Below are 14057 nucleotides of genomic sequence, written 5' to 3' on the forward strand. Positions count from 1 at the left end.
TGATTGAGATAGGAATACTGTAAGTTGGGTGTTAGTATTCTCATCTACAAACCTTTCCAGGGATAGCCCTTTGACTTTTTAGTGTCTTAAGTACCCTGTTCCCTGGAACCTGTGGGGTCTTCTCTCATATTCTTTACTATAATGTCTGCCTCCAGCATTTCTTGGGGGATCGATCCTGGGCCTCGAGAGGATTTGAATAGTTTCGTCAGTATGGGAGCTAGAAGGGGGCAGAAAGATTTATAAAAGCCCGCGGAAAACCCATCCGGGCCCGGCGCCTTAAGCGGTTTGAGACGTGCGATAGCCGAAATCACTACTTCCAATCGTATGGGGGCATCCAGAGCTGTGGCGTTCGCCTCATTAAGGGCTGTTATTTTAGCTTCATCAATCAATCAATCAATCAATCAAAGCATTTATATAGCGCACTACTCACCCAGAGGGTCTCAAGGCGCTAGGGGAGGGGGGTCCGCTACTGCTCGAACAGCCAGGTCTTGAGTTGCTTCCTGAAGCGAGGTGGTCCTGGGTCAGGCGGAGGTGGGTCGGGAGGGAGTTCCATGTCTTGGCGGCGAGGTAGGAGAAGGACCGTCCCCCTGTGGTGGCTCTTCGGATGCGGGGGACGACGGCGAGGGCGTGGCCGGTCGATCGAAGCTGGCGTTTGGGAGCGTAGAAGTTGAGGCGGCTGTTGAGGTATCCTGGGCCTTGGTTGTGTAGGGCTTTGTGTGCGTGGGTGAGGAGTCGGAAGGTGATTCTCTTGTTGACCGGGAGCCAGTGCAGGTCTCTCAGGTGTCCGGAGATGTGGCTGCGACGGGGGATGTCCAGGATGAGTCGTGCTGAGGCATTCTGGATCCGCTGGAGTCTCTTCTGGAGTTTGGCGGTGGTTCCGGCGTAGAGGGAGTTGCCGTAGTCCAGACGGCTGGTGACGAGGGCCTGGGTGACCGTCTTCCTGGTCTTGGTGGGGATCCACCGGAATATCTTACGTAGCATGCGCAGGATGTTGAAGCACGACGAGGAGACGGCGTTGACTTGTCTGGTCATGGAGAGGGAGGAGTCCAGGATGAAGCCCAGGTTGCGTGCGTGGTCTGTTGGTTTGGGTGCGCTGCCTAGGGCGGGGGGCCACCAGGAGTCATCCCAGGCGGAGGGTGAGGATCCCAGGATGAGGACTTCCGTCTTGTCCGAGTTCAGTCTCAGGTGGCTGTTCTTCATCCATTCGGCTACCTCTTTCATCCCTTCGTGAAGGTTGGCTCTGGCGGTGGCGGGGTCGTTGGTGAGGGCGAGAAGCAGCTGGGTGTCGTCATCTATGTATGCAGTCCCTGCCTCCTTGTCGGAGGCCGGGTCAGCCTTGTAGAGTGTGGCATAAAATGCCTGAACACCTCTGCAATGTGGTCGTCCTCTCGGAGTTCCCTACCTCCATCTCCGCGAATGACTGGGATCTTAGACCTGACAATTTTCGCTTTGAGTTTACTGGCCAGCAGGCGACCTTTCTAAACCCCCCACGTAGTACGTGTGCTTGAGGCACAGTGCTATGTATTCCGCCCTATCGAGATTGAGGCTCGCAAGCTGCGCTCTGGCTGCCTTCAACTTGCTCCAAATCCTAGGAGCCCCTGTCTGGCTGTGCTCCCTCTCCAGCTCCAGCACCTGTGCTGCCAGCTCTAGGCGTTGTTCCTTTCGTTCCCTGTTGTCCGCAGCCGAGATCGCTATTAGTTCCCCTCTGATGACCGCCTTGAGTGCCCCCCAGACCACTGTCGTGGCCACGTCCCCCTTGTCGTTCTGGCTTAGATAAGCCTCTATGCTCCGAGAAAGTTGCTGTGTGACCCCCTTGCGGGTGAGCAGATTCTCCCTGAGACGCCATTTACCCTTGTGTGACTGCATACGTGGGACCTGCAGGTGAAGCACTACCGCGTCGTGGTCCGACAGGGCCGCTGGGGCAACCTCCAGATCCTGTCTCATGCGGGCCAGCTCCGTAGAGCCAAGAAAGTGGTCTATTCTGGCATGAGTACAGTGTACTTGTGAGTAGAAGGGCACCCCGTGGCTGTGGGATGGACCTCCCTCCATGTGTCCAGGAACCCCCTGCTATGGAGCCAGAGCTTCCCCTCAGTAGAGAGAGCTCCCGAATCACCAAACCTCCGCCGACCTATCTCTTTCGTTATCCATAACCAGGTTTATGTCCCCGCCTATCAGTGTGTGCCTCATGTCTGTGCTCATGACCTCCGATAGTGCTCCCTTAAGGAATGTCTCCTGGTTGGTGTTGGGGGCGTATACGGACCCGAGCGTGATCGACACATTCCCAATAAAGACAGTATGGGCAAGTTGTCTGCCTTTGATTTCTGCCACTTTGTCCCCCACCCGGCCTTTGAAGTGGCCAGCGAAAAGAAGGGCTACCCCCGCTTTCTTCTCTGGTGGAGGAGTAAAACTGAGCAGGGAAAGCCCTGGACTTCATGCGGTGCCAGTCTTTGGCCAGCAAGTGCATCTCCTGGAGAAGGCATATGGCCGCCCCGGAGCTCTCCAGATATGAGAGTACTGCCCTTCTTGTGATCGGGTTATTGAGCCCTTTAACATTTAAGGTGAGAACCTGAAGAGACTCATCAGCCATGGGGAGGTATGTACCCTGTCCCTCTCTTCCGCTGACCTGGGTCATAGCCAGCCCAAATTCCCGCTCTCAATGCTTTAATGACTTGAACACACCGGAGCCCCCCCCAATCACCTTCCCCACCCTTCCCCGCTCCCCACCCCTTACCCCAACCCCAACTGAACTCGTGAACATTGTCCCAGGCCTGATGTAGGCGCAATCCAGGCCCGTGGTAAAGTCTCAAAGAAGGGAGAACAGTGGCAATGGCGGCTCCAAAGCCCCTTTCATGCCGCCCCACATGCAGCAAAAGCAGGGTGCAACCGCATCCCCATCCGAGACCCTTCATTGATCCTCAGTCGTGTCCTTGGAGACCTCTTTTATCGCTGCTACGTGCTCCTGCGCTATTGTCTCGGGGTCTGGTTTAAGTCCCTTCTTGGGTAGACGTTTGCGTCCGACCGTCTGCCAGCCATCTCTTGTCCTCTGTGGGGACCTCGACTGGGAAGATTGTGTGCCAAGACTTTCCTCCGTGTCACCGGTCTCAACAGTGATGCCCAGCAGCTCGCATGTCTCCCGGAGGGATTTGAGCTGGTATAAGGCTCCTTTCCATTTGAAGATGAGTCTGAACGGATGCCCCCAGGAGTATGGGGTGTCATTATCGCGCAGGAAGGAGGTGACCACTTTGAAGGCTTTCCTTTTTTGCAGCGTAATCGCAGATAGATCCTGGAACAGTTCGACCGTATAACCCTGGAAATGTAGGGGTTGCTTTTGACGCGCCACTTTCAGGATGCGCTCCTTAAGGGGGTAGTCGGGCAAAAAGGCTAGGATGTCTGGTGGTGGAGCAGGCGCTCGACGTGCTAGGCCCACTCTGTGGGCTCTGTCTATTCGGTTCTCAAAATCCGCCGGCTCCCCCAGGACTGCCAAAATAAAGACAGCAGGAAGGCCATGACATCGCTCCCTTCTGATTTGGATGGCACCCCTCTGACCAGTATGTTGTTGCGCCGAGAGCGGTTCTCGAGATCTTCTGTGTGGGTCTGCAGGTCCGTTTGTTGCTCGTGAAGTCTGATAATCTCCTGCCGCAATTGGTCTACTTCTTCGCACAGAGCGTCTCCAGAATTCTCAATCCCTGCAACCCGCTCCCCAAGGTCGTCCACGTCTCGGCGTAGCTCCCTGTATTCCCCCGCCATGTCTTGTTTGAGGGACTGGAAATCTTCTCTAAGGGAGTTGAAAAGGGATTCTAGGAAGTATTTTGTGATAGGGGCCTCCTCCTCATCTCGGGCCTTCTCCTTCAATTGGGCCACCGGGGTCGGCTTGTCGGGGCTTTTCTCTCCTTTACTCCCCCCTTTAGCCAGCATTTCGGGGATGGTGCGGCCCGCTCTGAGGTTTGAGTTCGCCATGGTGCCCCCTGTTGTGACCCGTGGGGCTCTATGTGTTGATGCCCCCCTTCGGCGGCCGTGTGGGCAGGAGCGGGTCTGCATGGGGAGCTGTGTGCGTGTGTGAGGGGGATGCCAGCGCCTCCCACACCTGCCGGGTCTTCGGCGCAGGCGGGGGTTCCAATGAGGTGCAGCCACGTCCTGAGCCCGTTTACGCTGGACAGCAGGTGTCTACCAGACGGACCTGCCGCGATGTATGGTGCCCCCCTCAGTCAGAGGGCCCGCGGCCGAACGGCCTGGTCGTCTCTCGGGCCGACCCTTCTCCACTGGTCTGCGGCCTCTTCTCAACTTCGGTCACCCCCGGAGGCTCGATAGGCACCCCCCGACCCCACACCTCGATTTCGGGCCTTGCGCCCATCGGCCGCAAGGACTGGCCTGGAGCTCCGAATGCTGCCCTCCGTCGACTCGGGTGGATTCGTGTGGACGTGCGGCCTCCGCCGCGTGTGGCCAGGCCTCTAGCCAATTGCCGCCCCTCGAGTCTGTAGCTGTGGTGCGACACCTCTCTCCCTCGCACCTCCTAGACTATCGCCGGGGACTCGGTGAGTGCCCCCTGAAGCCGCTCTCTCCCCGCCCTAGCGGGCCTCAGTTCTCTGGTGGGAGCTGCCGGGCCCCAGATCTGCCCCGGAGTGCCGCCGTCCGTCTCGTGGCCACCACTGCTAGGCCTCGTCGGGCCTCTCACCGGGAGCTCGAATATCCGCCCTCGAGCTCCTGCCCCGGACACCCCAGGGGTCCGCTCCTCACCTGCGCTTGGGTGCTCGTCCGTCACAGCTGGCCTCCTTGGATCTCTGGACCAGCCCGGCCCAGGCCCAGACTGGGGCCTCGATTTATGCCTCAGGCCGGTTGGCGCCGTTGCTCGCTCCCTGGGGTCCAGCCCGGTCGGTTAACGACTTTCTCCCGGCACCTCCTCTCTCCTTCACCCTCCAGCTGGGGTCTACAGTGCTGTAGGTTGGCGGCAGCCGCTCTGCCGAGGGGCACTTATGCCACCATCGCTGCTCGGCGCATCCGGCCACCTCGCTTCTCTTCTCCGGCTGGGAGCAGCCGCCTCCGCCGCCAACTATCACACACACCGGAGGTAGGGGCGGCGTTGCTCGCCCGGGGGTCCCAGCCGAGAGCCCCCTCGATGCTAGTGAAGAATTGAGTGGGCAGGGGTGCAGTAAGCTTATTTTAATGCCTTATCGGGGTTTGGGACGGGGAGCCTCCTTGAGCCATGTCCGCTCAGGCCGCCATCTTACCACGCCCCCGGCCCAGTACTTTTTAAAGAATTTTCTTCATCCTCCTCATATCCTCTGGAACCGCTGCTTCTTTCTCCTTAAACAGCAGTTTAGCTTTAAGGGCCCTCGATTTGCCCTACTGCACTGTCTAGGTGATCACCTGATTCCCGGCTCTTCCTCAGCAGTGCCCCATCAGTCTTCCACAGAAGTCCACTGTGCTTGACTGCACTCCCCAGCCCATGAGGTCTGCTGTATCCTGCAGGATGACTATGTTCAGTAGCAAGAGTGACAGTGCATGCTACTCTAGACACTACAGCAGGCCCTATCTTCATAGATCCTAGTAGTTCCATTCTCTTCCCTGCTTAGGAGAGTCAGGAAACTGGGTCAGCAGCCACTGACGGAGTCCGCAGGAGGCTAGGATTACAAGTCAGAAATGGGTGCACTATGGGTAAAATACAAGATGGCTGTCTTCTCTACATCATTCTCTTAGTTTGCCTCCACACCAGCATGTCTTGCCTCTTATCTTCAAAATCGTGTAGGCGTCCTACTGCTGTTCAACAGGGTTGTAACCTCTGCCCTTCCTTATAGTTAGAAATGGGGCAGATGCCAGATTGAATGAAATGAATCAGACAACAGTCTTCCCCGCTCAGCCTTCCTTTGTGCACATGCTAGTGATTCGTGTTATTTGCAACCTGCTTAGAGCCCCTCAACCAAAATGTGTCAGGGTTGGGTACTAAAGGTTGCAGCTCAAATTCACTATAAACCTAGCATTACCATTGGTGAGGCTCCTTGAAAGGGTCTCATATCACAACAGAGGCCGAAAAATCTGAGGCTCAAGGCGAAAAAAAGGGAGTTTCAAAGGATAGAACCCAATTGTACTACACTTTCCTTGATTGCTGGATGATCAACTGGTTTTCTACAATCAGGTTCTGGCAGTGTACCAATTTGTAGCTTTCTACACCCCTTTTTCGTGCTCCTACCCCAAAGCATTCAGAGTTTACCTCAAGGTGGATAGCAGCTCTTTTCAAAATTCCAATGTCTTAAAGTGAAAAAAATTAAATACACTTTACACTGAGAAGACAACAGTAAGCAGAGCGTTGTATGGTATCTTATCTTATCTTATACGGAATTTGTTAAGCGCACGGTCACCCAGGGGTTTCATGGCGCTGAAGAAACAGATGGTAGATGGTAAATGAAGAGACAGACGGAACAGTGCTCTAACCGTGCGCTTGTTTGAATAGCCAGGTCTTCAAAGCTCTCCTGAACTCTGTCAGCTTGGTACAGTTCCGGATAGACAAGGGCAATGAGTTCCAGGTTTTTGGGGCGAGGTATGCGAAACAGGATCCGCCAAGTCGTTTCTTTTTAAATGTCCGCACCGTGAGGAGGGACAGGTGGGCAAAACGAAGGTCTCGGGACGGTTCATGTTTGTTTATGAGTTGATTGACGAACCTGGGGCTTTTTCGGTGGAGGGCCTTGAAAATTATGCAGCCTGTCTTAAAGGTAATCCGATGGGCTATGGGGAGCCAGTGGAGGGAGGCCAACAAAGGTTTGGCTGACTTCCTGCGATTGCTCTTGAATATTAATCTGGCCGCTTGATTTTGAACAATCTGCAGGCGTTTGGCGATGACGAGGGGAAGGCCTAGGTAGAAGGAGTTGGAAAAATCTAATTGCGAGAGAACCAATGCGAGTACTACCTGGATGAGAGCGGAATGGGTCAGCAGATGGGCGATTTTCTTAATCTTTCTTAGCTGAAAGAAACAGGAGGATATCACTGTTCCGGCCTGGGTTTTCAGTGAGAGGTCGGCACAGAGAGTGACCCCAAGGCTTTTTACTGACTGGGAGGGGGATGGGGGAGTGCCCATTGAGGATGGCCAGAAGTAATGTTTAGTATGCTTAATGCATACTTGATACAATGAACATTACTTATGCTATGTGGCAAGACGTGCTCAGTATGTTAAAATACATTTGCTATACAGATAAATGCTGTACAATGTGGACACCCTTCAAGATAAAATATATACACTTTAATGTAAAGTTTGTGTTATGAAGTGCATATAAGACTCGTTAAGACTGACAATGTGCGTATGAACAATTTATACATGGGGTGAAAAGGGGTATTCCCTCCTAATTGCGAATCAAAATGGTAGGTGTCCATGAATTACTAAGTTACCAACTCCTCAAAGCAGAGATTTGCAAATGGAAAGGAACCCATGTTAGATATATTTCATTTTGGGAATTTTGTTGGCGGCCTAGGGGAGAATAGACAGTGGACCACTACCTGCTGTTCGCGATGCTTTTGCAAACAGGCAGCATGTTTTTTTTGTTTAAAAGCAGCATTGATTTCTTAAATTAACACAGTCTGCTTTGAAATGTTGTTCGGGAATGCAGATAGGGCTGGTGGCCTGGTTTCGCTTGTAGGCCAACATCCTTCTCTCTGTAATCAATAACAGCCGGTCGCCAATAGCGACCTGTATAATTGATATTTATTAGGCAGGTCATTCAGTGCCCCTCTCTGACATAAGGTTTTGTGGCATGATGTATTGGAGCATAGATTGCATCACAAAATAGGTCACAAAAAGTTGGTGTGCAATCTGCGACCACTTTTTGATACCTGGGTCCTTTGAGCCTACATACCCATTTAAACCAATGCAGATTAATACTAGGGGTGTGCAAAAAAGCCTGAAGGTATGCACAATTATGGATCTGCAATATTTATTATGCCTATGGGTGTGAGAATTTGTCCTCCCGATGCCAGTAGTAAAGTTTAGCACTCTAAAATAAAGCATGATTTGTGTGCATGGCTCATAATTCAGATTTCCAGGCTGGCTTGGACGTCCTGATGTGGACTCTTTTTATATTTCCTCACTGCCAGGGTATCTAGATGGTTGGACCCTTTACTCAGAAGGCCAAGCTGTAACTCTGGGGACCCAGATTGCAGGAAGGTTAGTCACCATGCCCCAGATAGCTATTATTGAGGAAGAGCCTGATTTCTTTACTGAAAAATGTGTCTCCCAGTCAAGTGTGTGTAACAAGTTTAACTTTAGGATATTGCACAGTTCATTCACAGACCAATAGACTACCGAAACTCCCTCTACGCAGGAACGTCGGCCAAGCTCCTGAGACGACAGCAACACATCCAGAATGCCTCTGCACGTCTGATCCTCGACATCCCCCACCGCAGCCACATCACTCCCCACCTGAGAATCCTACACTGGGTCCCCGTCACCAAGAGCATAACCTTCAAGCTCCTCATCCACGCACACAAAGCACACCACAACATCGGCCCAGCATACCTCAACAGACGACTCAGCTTCCACACTCCCACTCGCCAGCTCCGCTCCGCTGGCATCGCCCTTGCCACAGTCCCCCGCATCTGAAGAACGACTGCCAGCGGCAGATACTTCTCCCACCTTGCTGCCAAGACCTGGAACACCCTCTCCACCAACCTACCGCAGACCCAATACCTACTGGCCTTCAGAAGACTCCTCAAGACCTGGCTCTTCGATCAGTAGCAGCAACCCCCAAGCGCCTTAAGACCCTCACAGGTATGTAGTGCGCTTTTAAGTGTCTTGATTGATTGATTGATTGATTGAATGGCATCCTTCCATACCCAAGACATGGTTCCACCAGAGTGATAAGGACTTCATGTATCATGCAGAGCAGAAGGATTCCATGGTGCCTACCTGGCTGAAAGTTCTGAAAAATTCTACTCAGAGCTGTCAGGCCCTGGGTGGCAGCTCCTGGGCCTCAGCTTCATTGACCAAACTGTTGTGTCACAAAGTGCCCAAGAAGGGGGTTCTGCTGTAACTGAGAAGGCTCACTGGCTCCTATTGTGCCAGTCAGAGCTACAGCAGGGGAGGGGTGGAGGATCCATACACTGGCCATTGATACCTCAAGCCAACCAGGGAACACTTTTACAGGCTGGGGTAGGCTTCACCTCCTCAGGTGGGTGGAAATCTCTGAATAGATCCCTGTCAGAACTCCAACAGGACTGGTCTTCATGCGTCTGGGTCTGACCTCCATTCACCAGGCTGAGATGTTACAAACTACCCAAGTCATGCTTTCCAAAAGCCCTGAGAGGGATCTCCAGCTTTGCCTGGGCTAAAGGCTCTGACTGGGTCCGTGTCTGAGCTGTAGCTGTCCTGAGCAGCGGGCTCAAAGTTGAGCTCCAGGCAGGTTGGTGTCCTAAGCTACACAGGATACACTTCTGCAGGCCCTAAGAGGCTTCTCCTCCATGGGTGGGGTATAAAGCTCTGATCTGGTCCCCTTCATAGCTGTGGAATGTCCAAAGTGTGGGCCCCCGGTCCTAGGAGCACCATTCATTGGCCTGTGGTGTCACAATTGTCCCTGGGTTTGGGGTAGGATATGGTGGGTAGATATTCCCATCCCCAGTTAGAGCTGCCCTCTGGCCCAGGACATGGGACCCGGCCCTGGGTTTCATTCGACCAGCTGAGGGTGCCAAAAGTGCTCATGACGTGGTTCCACTAACCTGGAGTGGACTTTCTGACTCTGGCAGGTTTGAATGCTCTCTCTCAGTCCCACACATTCCTGACACCAATTCTTTTCACACCAAAGTAGCAAATATACACTGTGCAGCGCTGTGAGTGTTGCCATCCCCTAGCCGAGCTATCACCAGTTCATCAGTCATAGCTCTGGAAGGCCTAGTGGAGGGCATCCAATGCACTAACTGTTGGTGTTACAAGCTATCCAGAGTGTACTTCCTCGGACCAAACAAGGCTTCCTCTCATTCAGCAAGGTGGAACACTGTGACCAGGTCTGTGTCAAAGCTCTGTGAGACCTGGGGAACTCAATACACTCTGAAATTCATCCACAGTCATGTCACGTTCCTAGATACCCAGGTCTACAGACCCAACAAGGGTTCCCCTTCAGCAGGAAGGAAACCTCTTAGCAGACCACAATCAGACATTTTTGGCCCTATCTACTGGCTTGAACAGGGGCCCATCTACCGGTTCTAGCTTAGCTGAGTGTCTCACCAGGGCCTGTCTTCCGGAGCTCAGGCTCCAACCATTGGTCTGTGGTCACCGTCCTTTCCCAGCTTGCCTTTTGAGCATAAAGAAAGTCACACCCATATCCTCTTGTAGTGCATGGTACATCCAGTATTTTGTTCGGCCATCTGACCATGTGCCATTGGAAATCTAAGTACTTCTATATGGCTGAGGTGTTTTAGACATCATTATTGGGTGTCATTTGTAGCTTTTGCCCAAACTGTACTGCCAGGAGATTGAATTTGTTTGTTCAAATGTCCCCTTCCATCACAGATTGCAAAGAAGATATGTAACCCTCCGCCCCCACTCTGATTGCTAAAAGTTGACTTATAAGATCCATCTCCCTTTTAAGTGGGAGCGACAAGGATGACCTGAGACATGAATGAAGTATTGGACCCTCCGGGGTGAACGGCTCCGTAGTTGAGCAGCAGTGCTCCAGAGGTGTGCACAGTACAGTATTGCAGTCTTGGGCTTTCTTTAGATACTTAAAATGTTCCAAAGTACTGGCGTGGGTCCCTTGTCCATAAGTCTGGGATGCTGTCACTAGTTCCCCAGACAAAGCACCAGCTGCACTTTGAGGTTCCCTGGTTCAAGGCCCCTGTGCACCATCTCTGTGTTCCAAATTACCCAGGATAGGCAGGGTGCGGGCTTTCCTGTAGCAGCAGTGTGGTAAGCTCTGACTCGATCCTCAGTGAGAGCTCAAGTTAGGGCCCCTACAATGTTCCTGGTTCCAGAATCCAGACACCCACCTCAGATGTCTTCAATGTACCCAGCGGTTGTTTCTGCAGGTCCTAGTCAGAGCTCCAGCTTGGGCCTCTGTATATAGTCATTGGTTGCATTGAGGCCTGGACTCCAGGCACCTAGGTACCGCATCCCTATGTTCCCTGCTTGACCAACAGTAAAAGCAGAAACTCCCATCCGTGTCCCATTGATATTTGACATTTTAAATTAGTATTCCATTGGTCAATGAGATGGGCAGTCTTTGAGTTTGGCTATCAGGCTGTAGGCCACCATAAACGTTTGGTAAGAATAGATGGAAAATCTCCTCTGCACATGTCTATGAGGGCCAATTGTAAGTTTTTTGCCCAATCAGGGCTCCAGGAGGTCAGATACATTCACTCAAATGACTCCTTCTGTCACCCAGGGTACACTGGCAACACGAAAGTCTAGTTACATTCCTCTAGATAAGTAGGGATATAGTGTTTGGGGCCTATAGTTGTTCAGTTTTTTCTGCTTGGCGATGCAAGGACCACTCTGGGCCTGATCCAGAGCTCCAGTAGCCTGCATCTTTTTTCAACTTCCCGCTCTGTCGACAGGCTGCTGATCCTTCTGCAAATCTGCCTTCTCACAGAACAAATAGTGATATGAAGCAAATTAAACTGCCTGGGTCTTCAACCACCTCCTGGTCCTAACATAGGCCATTCTGTGAGCCAGCCTGTCTGCAGAGTAGATGTTTTTAACTGTTGAATATGACTTCAAGAAGAGACAGCTGTTGAAGTGCTTAAAAACTTCTCTTGAAGAGAGTGGGTGTGTAATGCTTCCCTCTTCCTGCCTCTTCTGTGGACGAACATTATGAAAGCTGCATGTAACCATTGGTGGTAGCTCACTTCGGATGTACATTGAGGTTGAACACAGTTAGCTATGAGAATTAGTCTGAATTGCAGACGTTTTTAAATAGCAACACTTTTAATGGAATTTGTGGCCTTGAGCTACTCCAGTGACTAAGGGCCAGATGTAGGTCGGTCGGAAACGGCCGAAAATCGGTATTTTTGGCCGTTACCGACCGGTTTACAAGTTTTGGCATGTAGGGGGCAATATTTTACCGAATCGGTAAAATTACCGATTCGGTAATTTTACCGATTTGGTAAAATAAAACATCGGTAAATTTACCGATTTGAAGCCACCCATATGTAGGTGGGACTCTTCAGAGTCCCAGGAGCCTTAACGAATTGTTATTTTACCATCAAAACCAATTTGATGGTAAAATACTGATTCCGGTGTGCATGCACATGTGTGCATGCACACCTATGTCATGTGACAGGCAGACCTGCCCTTAGGGCAGGTATGCCTGCCACATGGCACCTGTGCCTGTTTTGGGGGTGCCAGAGGGTGTCAAAGTGACACCCCCTGCACCCTTGTGAATTCTTTAATTACCGATTCGGTAAATACCGAATCGGTAATGCCTAATCATTCCTATGGGCTTCAAAGCCCATAGGAATGAATGGGCATTACCGATTCGGTATTTACCGAATCGGTAATTAAAGAATTGTTAAGGATTCCGTAACGAATCCAGATGTTGGGACCTACATACCATTTACCGATTTTGAAATACCGAATCGGTACAATTCGGTATTTTAAAATCGATAAATGTTTTTTACCTACATCAGGCCCTAAGTTCTACTGAGGGTTGCTTCAAAGTCAGTTTTCCTTGGTATGGCTGGGATCTTCACTCCCTTTGTACCACAAAGGTTACACCTGACCACCTTTCTCAGGATTTATAATCCTGGCATAATGGTATGCTGCAGGCAATCCTGGCTTCCCTTTCACTGGGAGTGCAGGTACCTAGACAATCCTGGGTGAGAATCCCCTGGCACTCGATTTCATACTGCATGTGGCTTTCTGTGGATTTCCACCATTGACTGGGTGCACCACCTCAGATAACATTTCAAGGACAGGGCTGAGCAGCAACCCTACCTCCATGGATGAATGTTCCAACTCTTTACCTATAGGCTTTGGTCTCCAAATAGGGAAAACATGTGCTGCTGTGACAAATGTGAGAAAGACGCCACCTGTCTCAGGAGGACTCTGTGCTTATGGTTTTACCTGGCTCACTACACTTGGGCATCCAACTAAAACCTCAGCTCAGGCATGTTGACCCACTATTTGTAGACACATTGCTAGGCAGAGAAACATACACTTTAATTTTCTTCATTAACAATGACTGCAGAAGGAAGTGTCCAAGGCCGATATCTATGTGAAGCAGTGACAGGAATTGTGGCATTCAAAAGGTCAACTCCCTGGTGTCACTCAGGGGACCCACATTTCTCTGATCAAGGCTCGCCCACAGATGGTGTTAGAGCAGTACCTGTCCCTGCCACACTAGGACTGGGTCTTCTTGGAGTGGTTTTGCTTGGGAGTGGAGCCCAGGTAGATGGTAAAGTCCATCTATGGATAAATATATGCACAAGAATGATACAACAAACAAGTATGACAAGGAAAAGTTGAAAAAGACATCCGAAAAGAAATTTTAATAGGACATGAAATCATCAAGAGTCACCTCTGTTCACTGCTCCAACAACCACCTCAGACTCTTTAAAGAGGCACTGTGGCAGGTATATAGGCAGGGCCCCCTGCTCATAAAATGACTGTCTACTGAGGTGGATTCTTTGCAATGCACCCTGATCATGTTGCGCCTCCAGGCAGGGAGGCCCATGGCAGGCATTAGGGGCCTTTGGGTACAGGAACCAAGAAGTCCAACATGTGGATGAGTTAGAGCACAGGTTAGACCCCTTTGGTGCAATGAACGAGGAGGCTGGCATGCACAGGCTGAGGTGGAATCCTGTGATGTTATTACTGCAGAAGCACCTCCTGCCTATTTTGCTCACTCTGTTAGAGAGATGGTGCATGTGCATGTTTTTGATAGAATGAGAAAGATAATGAACTATGCCTAGGTAGGGCAGAGCCACAGAAAACAGGTGGAGATATGTAATGTGGGCGAACAACGAATCAAGTTATCTGGTAGTTGGTTCCCTCTGAAGATTATGTCAGAGTAGCTATCACTTAAATACCCCAGTTTAATCTGTTAAGGGAAATGACCAGAGATCTTGGGGCTAAAACAATCTCAATC

The sequence above is a fragment of the Lissotriton vulgaris genome, chromosome 2_1 (assembly GCF_964263255.1).
Source record: "Lissotriton vulgaris chromosome 2_1, aLisVul1.2, whole genome shotgun sequence".
Lineage (NCBI taxonomy): Eukaryota > Metazoa > Chordata > Amphibia > Caudata > Salamandridae > Lissotriton > Lissotriton vulgaris.